General features: G+C 34.7%; 1 protein-coding gene and 1 pseudogene across 5 annotated transcripts in view; one reads left to right on the top strand and one right to left on the bottom strand.

The window, feature by feature from the left end:
* NRG3 (neuregulin 3) overlaps positions 1 to 18,060 on the bottom strand; it is a 990,054-nt gene that overhangs the window by 658,301 nt on the left and 313,693 nt on the right. The gene's annotated exons all lie outside the window — the stretch shown is intronic.
* Positions 5,397 to 5,515, top strand: LOC120609818 (uncharacterized; annotated as a pseudogene).

Raw genomic sequence — 18,060 nt, 5'->3', positions numbered from 1 at the left:
TAAACAAATAGCATCTGGCCTCAGAGTGCCCTGTACCACTTTCTGAGCAGCCCCAAGACCAGCACTAGCAGCAGCTGGTCTCAGTTTATGGCTTGGCCTCTTGAGGCACATCTAAGCCCAGCATGGGTGGCAGCCATCTGAGGATTGATTGGTGGCTCATGCCAGGTGGCTCCGAACAGGGCACAGGCTGCAGCTAAATTTGGCCTGTGTCAGATCCCTGGTCTGCATGCCCAGTGGCCAGCTTCAGTCTGAGCCGGAGCACCAACTGGAGTTACATCTGAAGATGACACAAGCAAAGAGCAGACAGAGCAGGCACGAGAGCCCTGCTAAAGAGAATCCTGCTGTTTAAGGTCGCCCCCTGCACAACAGCTCCTCCACTGATAACAATCAGCCATCACAACCAATCATCCTGCGGATCAATCCTTCCCATTTATGTGCAAAGAACAACCAAGGCTCAACTACAACAGAAGGGCACAGACAACCCATAGAAGGGGCATGCCTGGAGCACACAGCTCAGGTGACCAGAAAAGAATGTGCCACTAGGACCCACAGCACACCTACTACATAAGGCCACTCTACTAAGACTGGGAGACATAGCAGCCCTACTTGATACATGGAAAAAAAGAAAAAAACACAAATAGGCAGCAAAATGGGAAGACAAAACAAAGCTCCAGAAAAAGAGCTAAACACAATGGAGACAAGCAATCTACCAGATGAAGAGTACAAAACATTTGTTATAAAAATGCTCAATGAACTTAAGGGAAGAGTAGATGAACTCAGTGAGAATTTTAACAAAGAGATAGAAAACATAAGAATGGAGATAGAAAACATAAAAAAGAACCAGTCAGAAATGAAGAATATAATAACTGAAATGAAAAATACATTAGGGTTAGATGAGGCAGAGGATCGAATCAGTGATTTAGAAGATAAGCACCTAATCAGAACAGCAACAAGAAAAAAGAATCCAAAAAAACCAACAAAAAAATTAAAATAGTTTAAGGGGCCTCTGGGACAACATCAAGCATACCAACATTCACATCACAGGGATACCAGGAGGAAAAGAGAGAGAGCAAAAAATTAAAAACCTATTTGAAGAAATAATGACAGAAAACTTCCCTAATGTGGTGAAGGAAATAGATGTATAAACCCAGGAAGCATAGAGAGTCCCAAACAAGATGACCCAAAGAGGCCCACACCAAGACACATCGTAATTAAAATGTTAAAGGTTAAAGACAAAGAGAGAATCTTAAAAGTTGCTAAAGAAAAGCAGTTAGTTACCTATAGGGGAGTTCCCATAAGACTGTCAACTGATTTCTCATGAGAAACTTTGCAGGCCAGAAGGGATTGGCAAGAAATAGTCAAAGTGATGAAAAGCAAGGACCTACAACCAAGATAGCTCTACCTAGCAAAGCTATCATTCAGAATTGAGGACAGATAAAGAGCTTCCCAGACAAGAGAAAGCTAAAGAAGTTTATCATTACCAAGACAGTATTGCAGAAAATTTTAGAGGGACTTATTTAAGAAAAAGAAAAAACAAAACAAAACAAAATTAAAAATACGAATAATTAAACGGCAAGAAATACATGTCTAGAAACAATTACTTTAAATGTAAATGGATTAAATGCTCCAATTAAAAGACAAGGTGGCCGAATAGATAAGCAAACAACACCCTTATATATATATTGCCTACAACAGACCCATTTCAGATGGAAAGACACACAGAGACTAAAAGTAAAGGAATCAAAAAAGGTGTTTCATGAAAATGGAAACAAAAAATTGCTGGGGTAGCAATATTTATACCAAACAAAACAGACTTTAAAACAAAGGCTATATCTAAAGACAAAGATCCAGTTATCCCACTTCTGGGTATTTATCTGAAGAAACTCAAATTACTACTTTGAAGAGACATGTAAATCCATATGTTTATTGCAGCATTATTTATAAGAGTCAAGATACAGAGGCATTCTGGGTGTCCATCAACGGATAAAGAAGAGGTGTGTGTGTGTGTGTGTGTGTGTGTGTGTGTGTGTGTGTGTGTGTGGTAGAAATGGAATAGTACCCAGCCATAAAAAAGAATGAAATCTTGCCATTTGCAACCACATGTATAGACCTAAAGGGTACTGTGCTGAGTGGAGTCAGACCGAGAAAGATGAATGTCATATATAGAATCTAGAAAACAGGATGAACAAACAAACAACAGAAACAAGTTCATAGATTAAAAAGATCATTTTGATGGTTGTCGGATTGGGGGTGGGAAAATAGGTAAAGCGGGGAGGGGATCAAGAGGCACAAATTGGTAGTTACAAAATAGTCATAAGGATATAGAGTATAGCATAGGGATTATAGTCAGTAGTATTGTAATAACTATGTATGGTGTCAGATGGTTACTGGATTTATTGGGGTGATCACTTCATAAGTTATATAAATGTCTAATCACTATGTTGTATACCTGAAACTAATATAAAATAATACTAAATGTCAACTTTAATTGAAAAAATAAAAATTATTTTCAAATGGTTAAAAAATATTTTTTTTTTAAAAAAAAAAGATCATCTGCCTTTCACTTGGAGGGGATAGTAGGAGACCCATACAAAGGTTTTCTACCTTACCAGGGAAAAACATAGTGGTTTGAGCTAAACAGATGACTGAGGGGCTAGTGAGAAATGGACAGATTAAAGATAAATTTATGAAGATTTGCTGATGGACTAGATAGAGGAACAGCAATAATGACTGAGAGTTTTGGCTTCAACAATGTGGCAGCTTGTAATGCAATATAGTATGGTGGGAAAGACCAAAGTAGGGGGTCAGAAATCACAGGCAGCAGGCTATTAACCTGCAGATAAGAACCTGGCTTCCAAACCCCAGGAGACTATAAGTTAGTGGGGGCCCATGCTGGGAAGCAGTACTTCCCTTGTTGGTTTGGTATGAAAGACACAGGCCCTTGGATATACAACTGACCTCTGCTGAGCATTTAGGGTGAGCTAGGGGCTGTGCTGGCTCCTTCTAGATGATGCCTCACTTGCTTTCTACCATAGCTCTGAGAAGTGGTTATGATTAGTTGCATTTGAAAGATGATGAAATCAAATACACTATTCTGTATCTTGTTCAAAGCTTCTTGGTAAATGATAGAGTTGGAATTTAAACCTATGACTATAAAAGTACAATGACCCAAATCTATCTTCAGGTTTTTGATTAGAAATAGTGGCAATTTGGAAAAAGTGCAAATAAAATATGTGTGTGTGTGTGTGTGGGCATAGGTGCTGAATAATGTTTGTTTTTAAGCCAGTTCAATTGACATCAACAGGAACAAGTACTTATTAATATAGAGGCACAGTTCAGACTCATTCATGCATTATAAATGTCTACCACGTGGCAGGCACTAGGCAAGTTTCCGGGTAAGCAAAAGAGGGAGGATCCCTACTATTATGCAGCTCAGAGCCTAGCAATCTGTCATGCTCAAAATACAATTTTCTTTACACAATGCCACACCAGTCATCAGATTAGCCATGCACACACATGATTCACATACAAGGTCAAAATGCTGAGTGCTACAGGAGATAAAGCACCAGGTGGGCTGTAGCACTATGGGAGATAAAGTGCTATGTGAGGCAAACACCATGGGTACCGAGAGCAGCAGGAGATTACTTGGGATGGAAAGGTCACAGAAAGCTTTATTTATTGATTAAGTAAATGCCTGGGACATAATAGGGTCTGAACTAGTTGATATTGGAAGGCTCAGGTTCCTCCACTATGTGAAAGTAGAGCATTCCTATAAAAACTATTGTAAGCAGAAATGGGGTAAAGCAAAGTAATTACCACTAATTTATATGGAAAAGTTTTTGAGCATTCCCAGGCCCAGAAAATTACCTACCAAATCATATCAAATAACACATAAAACCTAAAATAACACTAACATATAGTAAATGCAGTGCCACTCTAGCTGCCTCTATAATGGTTGCTGCAAAACAAATGCTGAACACTGTCTTCACTTTTTTCCTTTTTTTTTTTCTTTTTTCTTTTTTCTTTTTTTTCGTAAAAGTGAAAATCCTCTTCAGAATTCTTTTGGTTACTGAAAACAGGTACTAATGTAGGTCTTTTGTAAAAAAGTGAAGTGGTGTAACTCAAAGTTTCGAAAAATGAAGGATACCTGTATAAACAAAATCTGATTCCCCTTCAAATTAATTATTAACATGTAAATGGAAACATTAAAAAGTAGTTAAACTATTCTAAAACTATATATAAAGCTCAGAATAAAGAAGATTATACCTTAGTGCAGAGATTAGCAATATATTCCTACAAAGGAACAAATGGCAAATGTTTTCAGCTTCATGGACCACACAGTCTCAGTATCATCTGCTTAATGTTGCCATGAGAGCCAGAAAACAGCCACAGACAATACGTAAGTGAATGGCTGTGTTCCAATAAAATTTTATTTTTAAAAACAAGTGATGGGACAGCTTTGGTCTGCAGGTCATTGTTTGTTAATCCCTGCCCCGGTGTCATATTGCTTCCCAAATGTAACAGAATCACTGTCACTCAAGTTGCTGAAAATGTAAGGAAGAAATTAAGCCTAATTAGGAAATTTCAAACAAAAACATCTTGGAAGTAATCAATATAAGGTGAGACTAAAGTGAAATCTTTTCTCTTGATGGATTCTGCCAGTAGAGAAAATATAAACAAATTCCAAATACAGAGCAACATGGCAGGCAAGGCTAAAGGAAGAAAGTTGTGTGTAGAGACCCACTGCGTGGCATGATGACAACCACCATGGGTGAGGTGGCCAGAGTGCAGTGTTGACTACTTTGTCAGCATCGGCCTTCTCAGCTCTCTCTTGCCTATCTTGACTTGCTTCAGCGGAAAGAACTTGACTCAAAGCCAATAATAGAAGCCTAAATCCCAATAAATTTTAGGATGCCTTCCATGCTCTGGCTGAGATATTTTTTTGTCTTTTGTCTTTCTCCATTTTTCTTTTTTTGTTTTGTTTTGTTAATAACTATTGAATTTTTAAGAAAAGTTTTACACCAAATTGAATTTAAATCACCGATTTGACAATTATATATCAGGTACCTACTTTGTGCCCACTCTTGAGTGCCTATTACAGTACTACATTGTGTTAGGAGCTGGACATAAGATAAAGCGTCTTGCATCATCCCTTCCCTCCTAGATCTTAGAGTCCAGATGAGGGCACAAAACAAGATCACAATTAAACATAACTGCAGCCTGTGGTTAGCTATTTTGAAGGAAATGAAGAAGCTGCTGAGATGGAGAATCTCATGAGGAGGGATTAATTTAGAACAGACAGAGGAAAGTTTTCCATGGAGACATTTATTTAATTAAATGTCCTTTAAATTCAGACGAGAAATACTGTTCTAGAAACAGTTTAAAAAAATGAATGGGTCTATGGCTATGCCACCCTGAACGTGCCCGATCTCATCTGATCTTGGAAACTAAGTAGGGTCGGGCCTAGTTAGTACTTGGATGGGAGACCACCTAGGAAGACCAGGTGCCGTAGGAGTAAAACAAAACAAAACAAAACAAACAAACAAACAAAACGAATAGGTATGAGCATGGTAGAGTAGTGGAGATAGGGAAGAGGAATAAGAATGAAAAATTACACTGGAAAAACAGAGAAGAGACCACTTCATGGTGATAGGGTCACTGGACCTTGGGAATGCTGCTAGAAACCAGTGGAAATGATTTTGAGCCAGGAGGTGATGTGTTTTCTTTCATGAAGATCAATCAAGTCACCCTTGAAAGAATGGTTTGTAGAGAGGGAAGAGTGTAGGTGTTAAGAATATTTTGGAGAAGGATCACTGCAACAGGTAAAATGACGGTTTGCTTGGTACAAGTGGTGGTACTGAAAATAAAGAGGAGTGCCAAATTTGAGTTAATGTTGGATGAAAAACCAGTAAGTTTTGTGGATGGGATAAAAGGCTCATAGGTGTGAGTGAGTAGGTAGTGGTTGCACAGGAAGGGAAAGGTAATGGAGGAATCAAGAGTAGCTACAGATGTCTAGTGAGACCTCCTGATTGGATGATGGTGCTAGTTATGAAAAGGAAGGAATGAGGAGGAGACCAAAGAGCTAGACATTGGAGATACTCAAAACCTCATGTGGTAAAAGCAAAGGTGCAGTTAAATACACAAATCTGAATCTTAGAATATAGATGGTATTTTAAGCTATTGGAATAAATGACATCCTAGGGGGGAAATGCAGAAAAAAAAGAAAAGGCCCAGAACAAGTTTCTGAGAAATTATGTTTATAAATTTAGCAAAAGAGAAAAAACAACAAAAGTCTCTATATTAGTAACTAGAAAAAGAGTCAGAGGCAGAGGCTCCTGAGAGAAGATAAGAAAATGGAGGTTTCTAATGAGAGCAAATGTCCCTAAGGAGAAGACCCATCTCTGCTATAAACATAAGCAGAAGAGAGTGGACAGAGATGTCAGGCAGATATTGTAAGGATAGAATACAGATTTTTGTCACATCTTTGTTCCAAAGATCACCGAAAATTATTCACATGCATCACTATCTTTCCTAGGTATTTGATTAGTATCCTAGGTATCTATGTTACATAGTAAGATTGATTTATATTTTTATATTTTGGCACTGCCACCAAAGTTCCCCTCCCCCATACACACTGGGACTTATCTTGGGTACTCTATCTGTTATGATGTATGATATGTGTTTTCCCCATTGGACTGAAGATCTTTGAGAGAAAGGACTCTACTCTTGCTTTCTGTATCTATCCAAAGGAGCAACTGATTCTTTACATAATTGAGAGAAGAACCACCATGCTATCTTGCAAATGGCTCTCCAAAGTTATAATATTGCTTATAGTCCTGTTCTTAGAGTTTAGTTCAGGCAGGAGTCAGAGGGGTCTGGTCTCTAAGTGTGCATAATTTACAAACTTGTAAAATAAAGTTGTAATTTATTAAATAAAATTTCTTAAAGTGTTCTTAATTCAGAAACCATGAATGCAATATAAGAAGATATTGTTTTACCGAAAACATTAGGTAATTTACGAAGAAGTATCTTTAACAAAAAAACAAATTCAATGATATATGATATACTAGATCAATTATGTTCTATAAGTCTTATATGTCCTTACTAATTTTTACTAATGGTTTACATATACTGAATTGTTTTCTGCAATTAATATATTTTGTTTTCTTTCTCCTTGAAATTTCTGTATTATTTTCATTATGGAATGTGATGCTATGTCATTTGGTGCACAAGTATTAATTCCTATTTATTTCTTGTGTAAACAAAAAACTTTACCATTAAAATGCCATAATAAATAGAGCCCTTATTAATATGATAGCACGTCCAGATTTAGTTATAATCACAGTTTGCTATGCTTCATGATGGCACTACTCCTTTTTTCAATCTGTTCTCTCCTTTTTCTTAGCTATATTCTATGAGTACGTGTGTCACTATTGATAATTTGAATGTTGGTGTTTTGCTGTTACCTTTATTACTACGATGGATATAATATTTTTAATCCTATAATTCTTTATCTAGTATCTACTGACCTTTCTTTCACTGTAACATTGGAAAAACATATTCTCTACTTTCTTCCCAATTAAACTCGTGGTTTTAATATATTCTCTTATACTTTTGAATGTCTCTGCATATATTATTTGATATAGTATCTTTAAATGGCATTTTATTTGCACTCAGCTTATAAAAGAGGAAGTCACCAGACCTACCCTACCTCTCATTTTCCTTTACAAATTGTGTCAGATAAATTCTTTCTATGCTATTACCATTTGTAACATTGCCATTCTGTTCTGTAAACATAATTCTCAATAGTATTTTCTTTAGGTAATATTTAAAAAGTATTTAATGTTTATAACCAGTCCTTTTCCCATAGTTCCTCCATTCATTTTTATTGGCAGTGTATTTTTAAATAAATCTAGAAACTAGATTTCTAGAATGATTACATGTTAGAAAATGTTTGCAAGTTGCCTTTACATTGAACAATATGTTGGCTAATTTTAGGAAGATGGGTCACACCGTCTTTTCCTAAAAACACTGGAGGCATTAATCTGTTCTTTCTCGATGGAGAATATCGCTAAGGAGAATTCTGAGGTCACGCTTTATATGAGATTTAATCTTATTTCAAGCTCCCCGAAGTATTCCCCTTCATTTTATAAGTCAAGCCAATTAGGATACTTATGTTGGTAATTTTGTGCCAGTTCTTCCAGTGTTGGCTTTCACACCATAAATTAAAGTCAAAAAGTTTATTCTCAAAATTTCCTCATATCTGGAAAAATAACTTTATATTTGTTTCTCTGTATGTTAATTTATCTTTCCTCAGGAATATCATTTGAGTATAGTGAAACTCTTTTTTTTATCTTCCAGATAAATTACTTTCTTCTAATTTTATAACCATTTTAACTCATTGTTCATTTTAATTTCTTTTGGTCTCGCTTTTGCCAATATTCATGTTCTTTATGATATTTCAGCAGTTTCTAGTCTCCTTTGAGTTATTTCCAATGTAACTTTAATTTCTATGTTAGTTTTAATATTCTTTTCTACTATTTTCTTTGATTTATCTGCTATGTGTCATCTCTGTCTTTTCGCTATGCTTTTCCTGAATTTCTGTTTCCTAAATCTTTACTTTGAGATTTTATTGTGAAGAAGTTTTTGCTTTCTTAAGGTATGTTGTTTAATTTTGGCAATGTATTTGGCCATTAGTTTCATTTTCTCTGAGGTAAAATTTCCCTGCTAAATATTTTTCACTTGTTTTCTATTCCATTCTACTTTGTATTTAACCTGCAATGGTTCCTTTAATCACCTTTTATAGGATGATTTTTCCTAAATTATTTGGGAAGTTTCTCTTTGAATATGATGAGTATCTTTAATTCATACCAAGAGGGACCAGGGTGGGATCCGGTACAAAAGCAATGGTCCCTGGTTGACCATGAAATGCATTAAAATGAGCTTCTGTGTTTAGTTTATCCTTTATTTCTCCCCAGCCAAGAGAGAGAAACAATGCAGGATTGCTCCCCAAGGGATTTCTCCTCCAGCCTAACCTACCACCTGACTACATCCTGTGAAACAGGGAGGCCTCGATGTGTCCTGACACTCTCAGGTCTTCCAAATGCTCTACAATGTTCAGTGTGTTCCAGGAATGCTCTCATTTATTCTTATTGCTCCCCAAAAGAAACGGTTTGCTCAGAAAGATATATTACCAATTTTCAAAACGGCATACTTGAATCTGGAGTCCTTTTTCATATATTTGGCTGAGTATTAATTTCACTAAAGGTAAGTCTCTTTCTGGTTATTTTAATCTTCATGAGAAGAAGGATCTGTGTGTACTATCTTTACCATTTTAAACTCAAAAGTCTACTACATTTCAAAAATATTTTATATCTATAAACTAATTTGCACTTAAAGATTATCCAATTATATGTAATTTACTAAGCAACACTAACTACAACAGGAAAAAAATGAGAAAAATGAAGTTTATGTGAGTTATGTGATTTATTTATGGCTACACAGCAAATTAATATCATGTTTAAATGAAAATTCATGTGATCTTCCTTCTAGGTTAATTTGTCTTTCCATTAAGAATATGCTTACTCTGTTTAGTTATTTTCCCTCTGGAAATTCACAATGTTGGGCCAAGGGTACAATGCAATAGCCATTTAATTGGTATCTCACATTCATAAAAAAGCTCCAAATCTGCGCCTGTGTTCAATTATACAATACACACTAAATTCATATATTTATAAATAACTTTACTATCTTGCGAATCACTCAGTTATAGTATATTTTATTATTCCAGTTCTCTTTGGAATGTTATGGGATCTGGGTCTACCCATATTCCAAAATTATGAGGGGGCGATCCTATTAGTAGTTTCATTGGCATACTGACTTGGGGACCTCTGGGACATCAGGGACATCATCAGGTATTCTATTTGGCAGGTGATTTCTGTCCCAGAAACGATGAGTAGAATTTTGGAACTGACAGCCAGACAAAAGGATAACTTAATTAAGCTGCAAGTCCCCTGAGCTAAAATGGAAAATGAGCGTTGTCTCTAATACCAGGACAGGAATTAATAAAAGAACATAGTGAGATATCCCAGGGAAAAAAACAAAACAAAACAAAACAAAACAAAAAACAAAACAAGGAGCTACAGAAAAGTGGAAAGAGTAAAAGTCCCAATAGTCTATCTTGGAGTAACATTTCTTACAAGATCATCTGTCAAAGCCATGTTCTTTATATTCAAGAGGAGTATTTATTTAAGAACCTTTTATTGAATCTTCTCCACTTCAACATCATCTTTCATTATAAAAATCATTCCCAGAGTCCATCAACATCATTTCTCAAGTACTCCTAATCAAAACAATGAAAAAGGAATATTCAGAAGGAAACATTAGTGTACTATCTTAAAAGCAACTACAGTCACTTCTTTGTCATAGGATGAAATTAGATATAAGGTAAAAGAAAAATCAAGATGAGAAAAACTCTTTAAGCTTTTTTCCTTAATCAAATCCACTACTGAAGCAGTCCTTAGAAGCCTTATAAGAACTTTAGTTACTGCTCACTGCACTCTCAATTACTACTGTCATTTATGATTGATTTCAAGGTTTCATTGGCAGAATAATTTTAACATTTATTTCTATACTGGTGTAGGAACAGATCACCTGGGAAAATGGCAAAATAAATAGCACCTCAGGTCACCAACTCCTGATTAGATCTAGCAGTTGAAAACAGAATTGTGAGAAAGAATAGCTAGATTCAATAATCAAGCATCCAGTTTAAAATTAGTAAGTGATACAATAAAAAAATGAGCCAGTTACCAAATATAATGATGAATCAGTTGGCAGGTAACTAGGAAGTATTCCTATAGTTTGTCTCCATAAAGAAAAAGAAAGCAGAGAACAGCCATGGCAATGGATGGCTCTAAATTCACAGTCATTAACTCACAATCCTGTATTTTGCTAAAAGGGAAAGATGGCAGTGATGACAGACTGAGGCACTCTTATACTTGTTGAGAAACTAAAAGCCCAGGTGGAGAGTGCAGAGGGCAGAATTTGTGAAGTGGAACAAGGAAAGATGACATTCTCGTGACTGAACCATGAGATGTGACAAAGGAGATAGATAAGATTTATATGTTCTTCCAACATCTGGCTCTTAGTAGATTCACACTAAGAATGCAAGCCATGTGTTAATAACATATTTACAGAAAATAAAAGAAAAATATCCTTTCTTAGAAAGAGACTTAACTCCATGTTTGTCACTTGAGAGTTTCTGAAAAATGTGTTTCAAAGTTTTCCTAATAATAGTAATAAGCATAGCTAACAATTAGTTGATCACTGAATAGTGTGTGAACCTCATTCTGGAAATATAGAGAGTAAGGCTGCAAGAGATGAGGGTTGGAATCCAGATCAGCTAACTGTGAGACTTTGGGCAAATTATACGAGCATTTTGTGACCCCATTACCTATCTATAAATGGAGATAAAATAATAAATTCTCCATCTGATAGTTACTACAAAATAAAAAGACAGATACAAACATACAGCACTCACAATGTCTCAACTGTGTCAAGAGCCCGGTGAATGTTTGCTATAATTATGACTTGCTAATTATCCTCATGAGAATTCTAGAAGGTAGGCACTAAGATTATATATTTCTTTTTAAAATTAATTTACTTTCCTCTTTCAGAAAATTAAAACTTGGGATTTACAGAGGTTTAGCCCTTGTTAATGGTCATATAGCCAGTAAGTAAGGAAGTAGGATTTAAATTAAAAACCCACAAGGACCCTAAAAGCAGTTGTAGGGTGTGCCTCTGGACAAGGTTTTTCTGCAATTCTTTCCTTCTGACAGGTACTGTTAGCTCTACCTGCTTTTCTGGGAAGCAATCTGGAATAAGAAGAAGTCCTACATATGACCAAATGTCCCCAGTTTCCAGAAGTGGTAATAAATCTAAGAACTCCTTGCCATACAGATGAATAATTGGTCCCTGGTGAGGAAGACTGGGCTCAAAAAGTAGTCACAGGATCTCAATCAGTATCCTGAAAGTAATCGTTTCTCTTCCAGGGAAAACTGGACGTTAGAGAAGTGTGTTTATTTCCTTGATCTTGTTAAGTTTGAAAGTTTCTCTTTTTTAAATCATTTAGTTATACATAGATACATTATTGTGGTAAAAATTATAAGATTAGAAATATTATTGTACTTGGAGATACAAAAAAGTGTCAAGCTGGATGAACTAACAAAAAAAAAGTATTACAGATCTGGACAAGATAATTAATAAAGTGGAAGAAGCAGAGATGTGGAGAGAGTTCATGAAATCACATATGACAGGGATATGTAGCATGCTCTCAAAATACTTCAACAAAATAAAAATAAATATTAAAATAGAATGAAAAGGCAAATAACGTTAAAGAAATATATACAAACTCTCAAACATTTCACTTTAAACATTACATATGATTGTATAAGTGAAAATGTGGTGAAATGATTCCAATTCTAAGGAATATCCTATGATCCCATGAACCTTACTCAATGCTTTTCACATAGTTAATATTATATATATATACATATATATATATGTATATATATAAAATCACATATATAATACAGATTAGATATAGATATGGATATGAATATGGATATGGATATAAAGATAGAGGGATATGACACATAAGGACTAAACACTGAGAAAGGTATTGATTTATACTTTTTTGTCAGTTTCAGTTATTGCAATCAAAATATAGTTTTTCTGGACAAGAACTGATTACAATCGCTACCCCCCTTTATTTTTTTAAAAAGTTCTTTAGAGAGTGTAAGTTCCTAGACAGTGCAGAAATTCCCCAGAACCACATTTAGGCAAGCTGTTGTCATGAGGCATAGTTTTACCTAATGCTTCCTATGTTACTAACCACTGTTTATTGTCATTTTTGCTGTTAAATTGTGGATTGTGCTTCATTCATTCCTTCTAACAGTCATGCTGACAATGACTATCATTTAATTATTTAAAGTGTGTGTGCGTGAACATGTGTTGCACTTTTGTGTATGCTCACTTAGAATTTATTGCTATTTACGTTTTCTTGGCCATGCTATTGTAGTATAGGAAACAAACCATGTGACTTGGCTTGGTGTATTACTTCTACCTGCTAAGCCATGCTCTCGCACTGTTTCTTACTAGTAAAAAAGAGACAGTAATATCTACCAAAGTGTTGTATATCAGAAATAATTTATGCTTAGAGTTCATCCTATCATATATCATTGCCTAATTGATGTAGTTTCTAGTGGTAATAACAAAAGTAGCAGTATTTTTTTTTTAGATTATTCATGTTCTTTCTTTGTAAATTATAGCAAACTGATTTTAGGTTTTAGCAGTGTAGTTATAACTTGTCATCGTTTTCTATTTACTGCTTTTTTTCTCTTATTTTCCATTATTACTGTTTAGTGTATTATTTTTATTTATTTATTTTTGTGCGGTTTTTTTAGTTATAATCTGAAACAACTGTGCTTCTTTTTCTTGCTAGTACACAATTTAAAACATTTTTTCCCTGCTAGTTCATCCTTAATATTTTCTCACTAGTTCAACCCTAATATCTTAAGATCTTAAAATCTTTACCATATTAAAGATTTTGAGGTCTAATGATTGTATTTATTTTATTATTTAATAAAAAATAATTTTAGCAGCAGTGGTGAGGTGAGGTGTGTCCGTATTGTTCTTGTTTGTTTTAGAAAACCTCTTGTATTTCTGTATTAAAGGTAAGACTTGTTAAAACATATACATTTTGCCTTGTGAAAAAGAGACTCTCTTTCCTATTATTTTTGGTATGTTTATGATGAATGGCTGTTGAATTTAAATGAGATGCTTCCTTGGCAATCGAGATAATTACATAGATTTTAATGATGTTTTCTTTTGATGTTTTCTGTTAATAATTTTCCTGGTGTGACATCAGATCAACATTTTAGGTTAAATCTTGTAGGTTTCAATAAAGAAGGCTTTTCGTATCTTATATCCTATTTACTAATATTTGTGTGGATGTTATCATTCATTTACTTATTCCACCAAATAATTAAGCAAGTACTTATTGAAAAGGATGGTGCTGAGCTCTGTAGAGGTTCAAAGATATATAAAAGAGTAATAATTGTCAGGAAACTCTGTTTACTGGAGGGGGCACACATGAACACAGCCATAATACTAGACATTCTGCTTTATTCATCTCAATAGTGTTCTATTCGTAGACAAATAGTTACTGATTTTCTATGTGCTAGACACTGTACTTGTGACAGAGGATAACTTAACAAAGAAAACAGCACAGCGCTGCCTTTGGAGAACTCCTAGTCTAGATGAAGACAACTAATAATTGTATAACCACACTAATCAAATATTTGACAAAACATGTACTAGCTGCCTCCTAGAACCGAGGCTCTGCTCTAAGTGCTGAGGATATGACAATGAACAAACACCCTAAATTATGCCATGTTGGTGCTTACATTTTTGTGGCATGTAAATAAATGCATGATTACCACTGCATTGAGACCAGCACAGTATATCTCACTTGGAAGGCTTATCTGGAAAGATGACATAGTTGCTATTTCAAGTCAAATTTAAAGTCAATAAATTTGACTATTATATCCATTCTGCATGTTTTTCTTCTGTAATTGCTAGCAAAGTTTTTAGTGGTATATATCTTCACTCATCTCTTTGGATAGCCTAGGGACTCTTAGTTCAAATTATCGGAATGTTCTATAAAATTTTTCATCTGGAGAAATTTTATTTACTGATTGTCTTAGCATTACATTCCTTCATGTGTTGTGGAATATCCATATAGAGGCTCATTCTATGTGTGCATCTTTTGTGGGTATGAGCGAGAGCAGTTCTCCAACTCCATCTCATGTGCACATATGCCATTTTTAGTTGTTTCTACCTGATTTGCTGAATAATCAATAGTGAACCAATTCTTAAAATGGCTTTAGGGTCTTTTTTGCATTGTGATATCAGGATGATCATGAATTCAGTTATAGAGTCAGTAGTCAGTCCAAAATCATTCTTCAGTTAGCTAATGTATATTTTGTATTTAAAAAGTTGAAGGAATACTTTAAAACTTGACTAGCAATATAGTTATACTATAGTATAATGCCATAAAATTAGCTTATTTTAGACATTAATGTCAGTAAAATAGAAAGAGCAAATACATACCTGTACAGAGACTTTGGAGGAAAAACAAGACAAAACAAAGCAAATAAAGAAACAAAATAAACCTGAACTTGCCTAGCAGGCCCACTGCAGCAAAAAGAGAAAGATGAAAATTCACAACTATTAAAATGTAATTAGGACATCAACTTAATGCCAGAATCCTGGAGCACTTTCTAACTGTTGTCATGAAACAGGCCATATGGAAAAGGAAAAGAATATGCTTTTTTACCTCTCACAGGGTGTGTTCCAGCTAGACAACTATACATTTGTATATACAGACTTAGGGCACTGTTTTCTGTGAGTGCTGAAATGTAGAAGAAAAGATTGAAGAAATAAAATAAATAAATAAATAACAAGAAGAAAAAGAATAGTGGACATGGAGGACAGAAAATGGAGACCTTATATCAGATTACCTATTATTCTTAATGGAGAATCCAAACAATTAAGGAAGTGTTATAAGAGAAAACCTTCTTGGTCAATAAGTCTTACTTAATTGTAGGCATGCCCTTAGTAAAGCCATCAAACCCAGATCCCCAGGGCCTGATCTGGCCTCTGACATGTCTCCAATTGTAACATCCCAGGTATCTAATAAAACAGGTCCTTTCAGTTCTAAAAAATAAACCTAGGGACAACTTTCTACCCTTCGTTGAAGATTGGCTATATCACACATTCCATGTGTCTGTACCACATGGAATGTTTGTCTAAATCTCTCACCCAAGTTATGCTCCTTGTTCTCAAAGTACCTCACATTTCTCCTTAGGCCTTACCACAATTGATGTTAACCCCTGATGTATTTAAGAAAATGTTCTATTCTGTCACTTGCACTAGATTATAAACTCCATGAAAGAGGAGCCTGTTTCCCACTTTATCTTCCAATAATTTTGAAGTATAGACAAAAACTTAAAGTTAGTTTTACTTCGATAAAGGTAAAATGAAATATTACTTAATATAAAATCTATAGGTCTAAACATGACATCAAAGTGTAAATTCATTTATGAAACAAATTTAATAACTTTTCATCATTATATGCTGGACACTATTACAAAATGACACAAGAAAGTTTAAAAGTTAAAGATTAAAGATTAAAGAAAAGAAAGGGTAAGCACAGACAACTGTCACATAGGCAACTACAAGTAGCAGAAGAGGGCAGGGCATGGTTGGCCATGTTGAGGGTTTGGGAGTAGGAAAGCACTGATGAGAGAAATCAGTTCACAAGGGTCCACACTGGTGGAACCATGGAAAATGGATTAGTGTTTCTTTTTCCATTTGACTAGAAGCAAAGGAATTTCAAAATTCAACAGTGGTAACTGTTAGCAACCCAACAAAACAGTTGGCTTTGACCTTAGACATAATGACTGATATTCCTGAGTGTCAGGTAGGATAAATCATTCAGTGGAAACCCATGCTTAATTAGAGATTTTGTAGCTGTACATTGATTCACTTGCTTTATTTTCATTCACCTTTGTTCCTGCTGTATCTGTTACTTTCTTTAGTTTTTAATTTAAGCTCTGCTTAAAATTTTCTATGACTCTTTAACGTTGTTGATTAGCTTTGATTTTCATCTGCTTTAATGAGCTTTATGCAGAATAATTCCTCAGTTCCGATCTGCTTATCTGCTTGCATCTAAAACTTAGGAAATAGACCCTGGTAGGTTTAGAGAGTTCTAATTTGCATAGTCAGAAGAATGAGTTAAAGGCATTTATATGCTGAGATCAAAAAGTTGCATTTTAGCCAGACTGTAAAGCTTTACATCGATGACACTATCTGAACGATGTTGAGAAATAAAGAAAGCAAAAGGGAGAGAATATATAAAACACAAATTTGAAATGACTCATTCTGACTTTTACATTTTGTGACCTAATTTTTTTCCTTCCTCTGGCTTGCCAGTTTTTTTTTTTTTTTTTTCAGTAAGTGGAATTCAAATGCTTACAAAAAAACCTCAGTTCTAAATCAAGCCTGTTCTCCGATCAAGAGCTCTAATAATTTTATAAATATTAAAGATGTTGCAAAATGTCTTCCCTTGGCATTGTTGTAATATTTTACCGCCCAGACATGTGTGTAAGATAGGGAAGGAAGCAGAAGCACCAGAATAAAATTTCTACTTTGGGCTTTTTCCTTATGTGGAGTTTATATATTTTTAAGCTGTAATTGATAAGAAACATGGATTAAATGTGTTCCAAATGATTCTGGACAATTAAAATGTTAAAAGTAGTATTTAAACAAAATAAAACTTAGGAATCAAAAATGGTTACATAGCTTGCCGTGTTGAGAAATAAGTGTGATATTTAGGAGTTTTTTTTGTTGTTTTTTTTTTGCTTTTTTTTTTAAGATAATGAAGCATATTTCTTATAAAAGCCCTACATGCTCTCCTCTAACCTCCTCTCAGCTAAATATACCCCAATTAAAAAAAAAAAATCTCTGGATTTTCTTCCTTCAAAAGCTCCTTGTTGTAATACTCTTGATTTTAATTACCTACCATAAATATGAACTTGAAGGTTTCCTGAAGCTTTTGTTCACTCTAGTTCTACAGATATAAAAATCCCACTCCTACCCCTAGCTAGACTCCTCTAATATGTATTTGAGCTCATCCTCCTAAAACTTTTCCACCTACTGTATCTCTGAAAATATGGTCCATATTATTAGGTTCCTTAATCAAATAGATTTCACTATACCCTGCACCAAGAGAGAGTATTCAAAAGCCTTCAGCAGGATTGGGTATATATATTCAATAATACCAGCAATATATATGTACATGACCATATGACTGAAGAATCTAAAGATCTTCCCACTCTCATCGTTTCTCCTAACAGTAAATGGATTATCTCATTTAAATTTGCATTTATTTGATTGTGTGTATGTCTATTTTTCTCTATACATGTTTTCTGGATGTCT

Source organism: Pteropus medius, unplaced genomic scaffold (assembly GCF_902729225.1).
Source record: "Pteropus medius unplaced genomic scaffold, Ma_sr-lr_union100, whole genome shotgun sequence".
Classification (NCBI taxonomy): domain Eukaryota; kingdom Metazoa; phylum Chordata; class Mammalia; order Chiroptera; family Pteropodidae; genus Pteropus; species Pteropus medius.
Note: the sequence above shows the minus strand (reverse complement) of the source record. Positions and strands in the feature narration are given on the sequence as shown.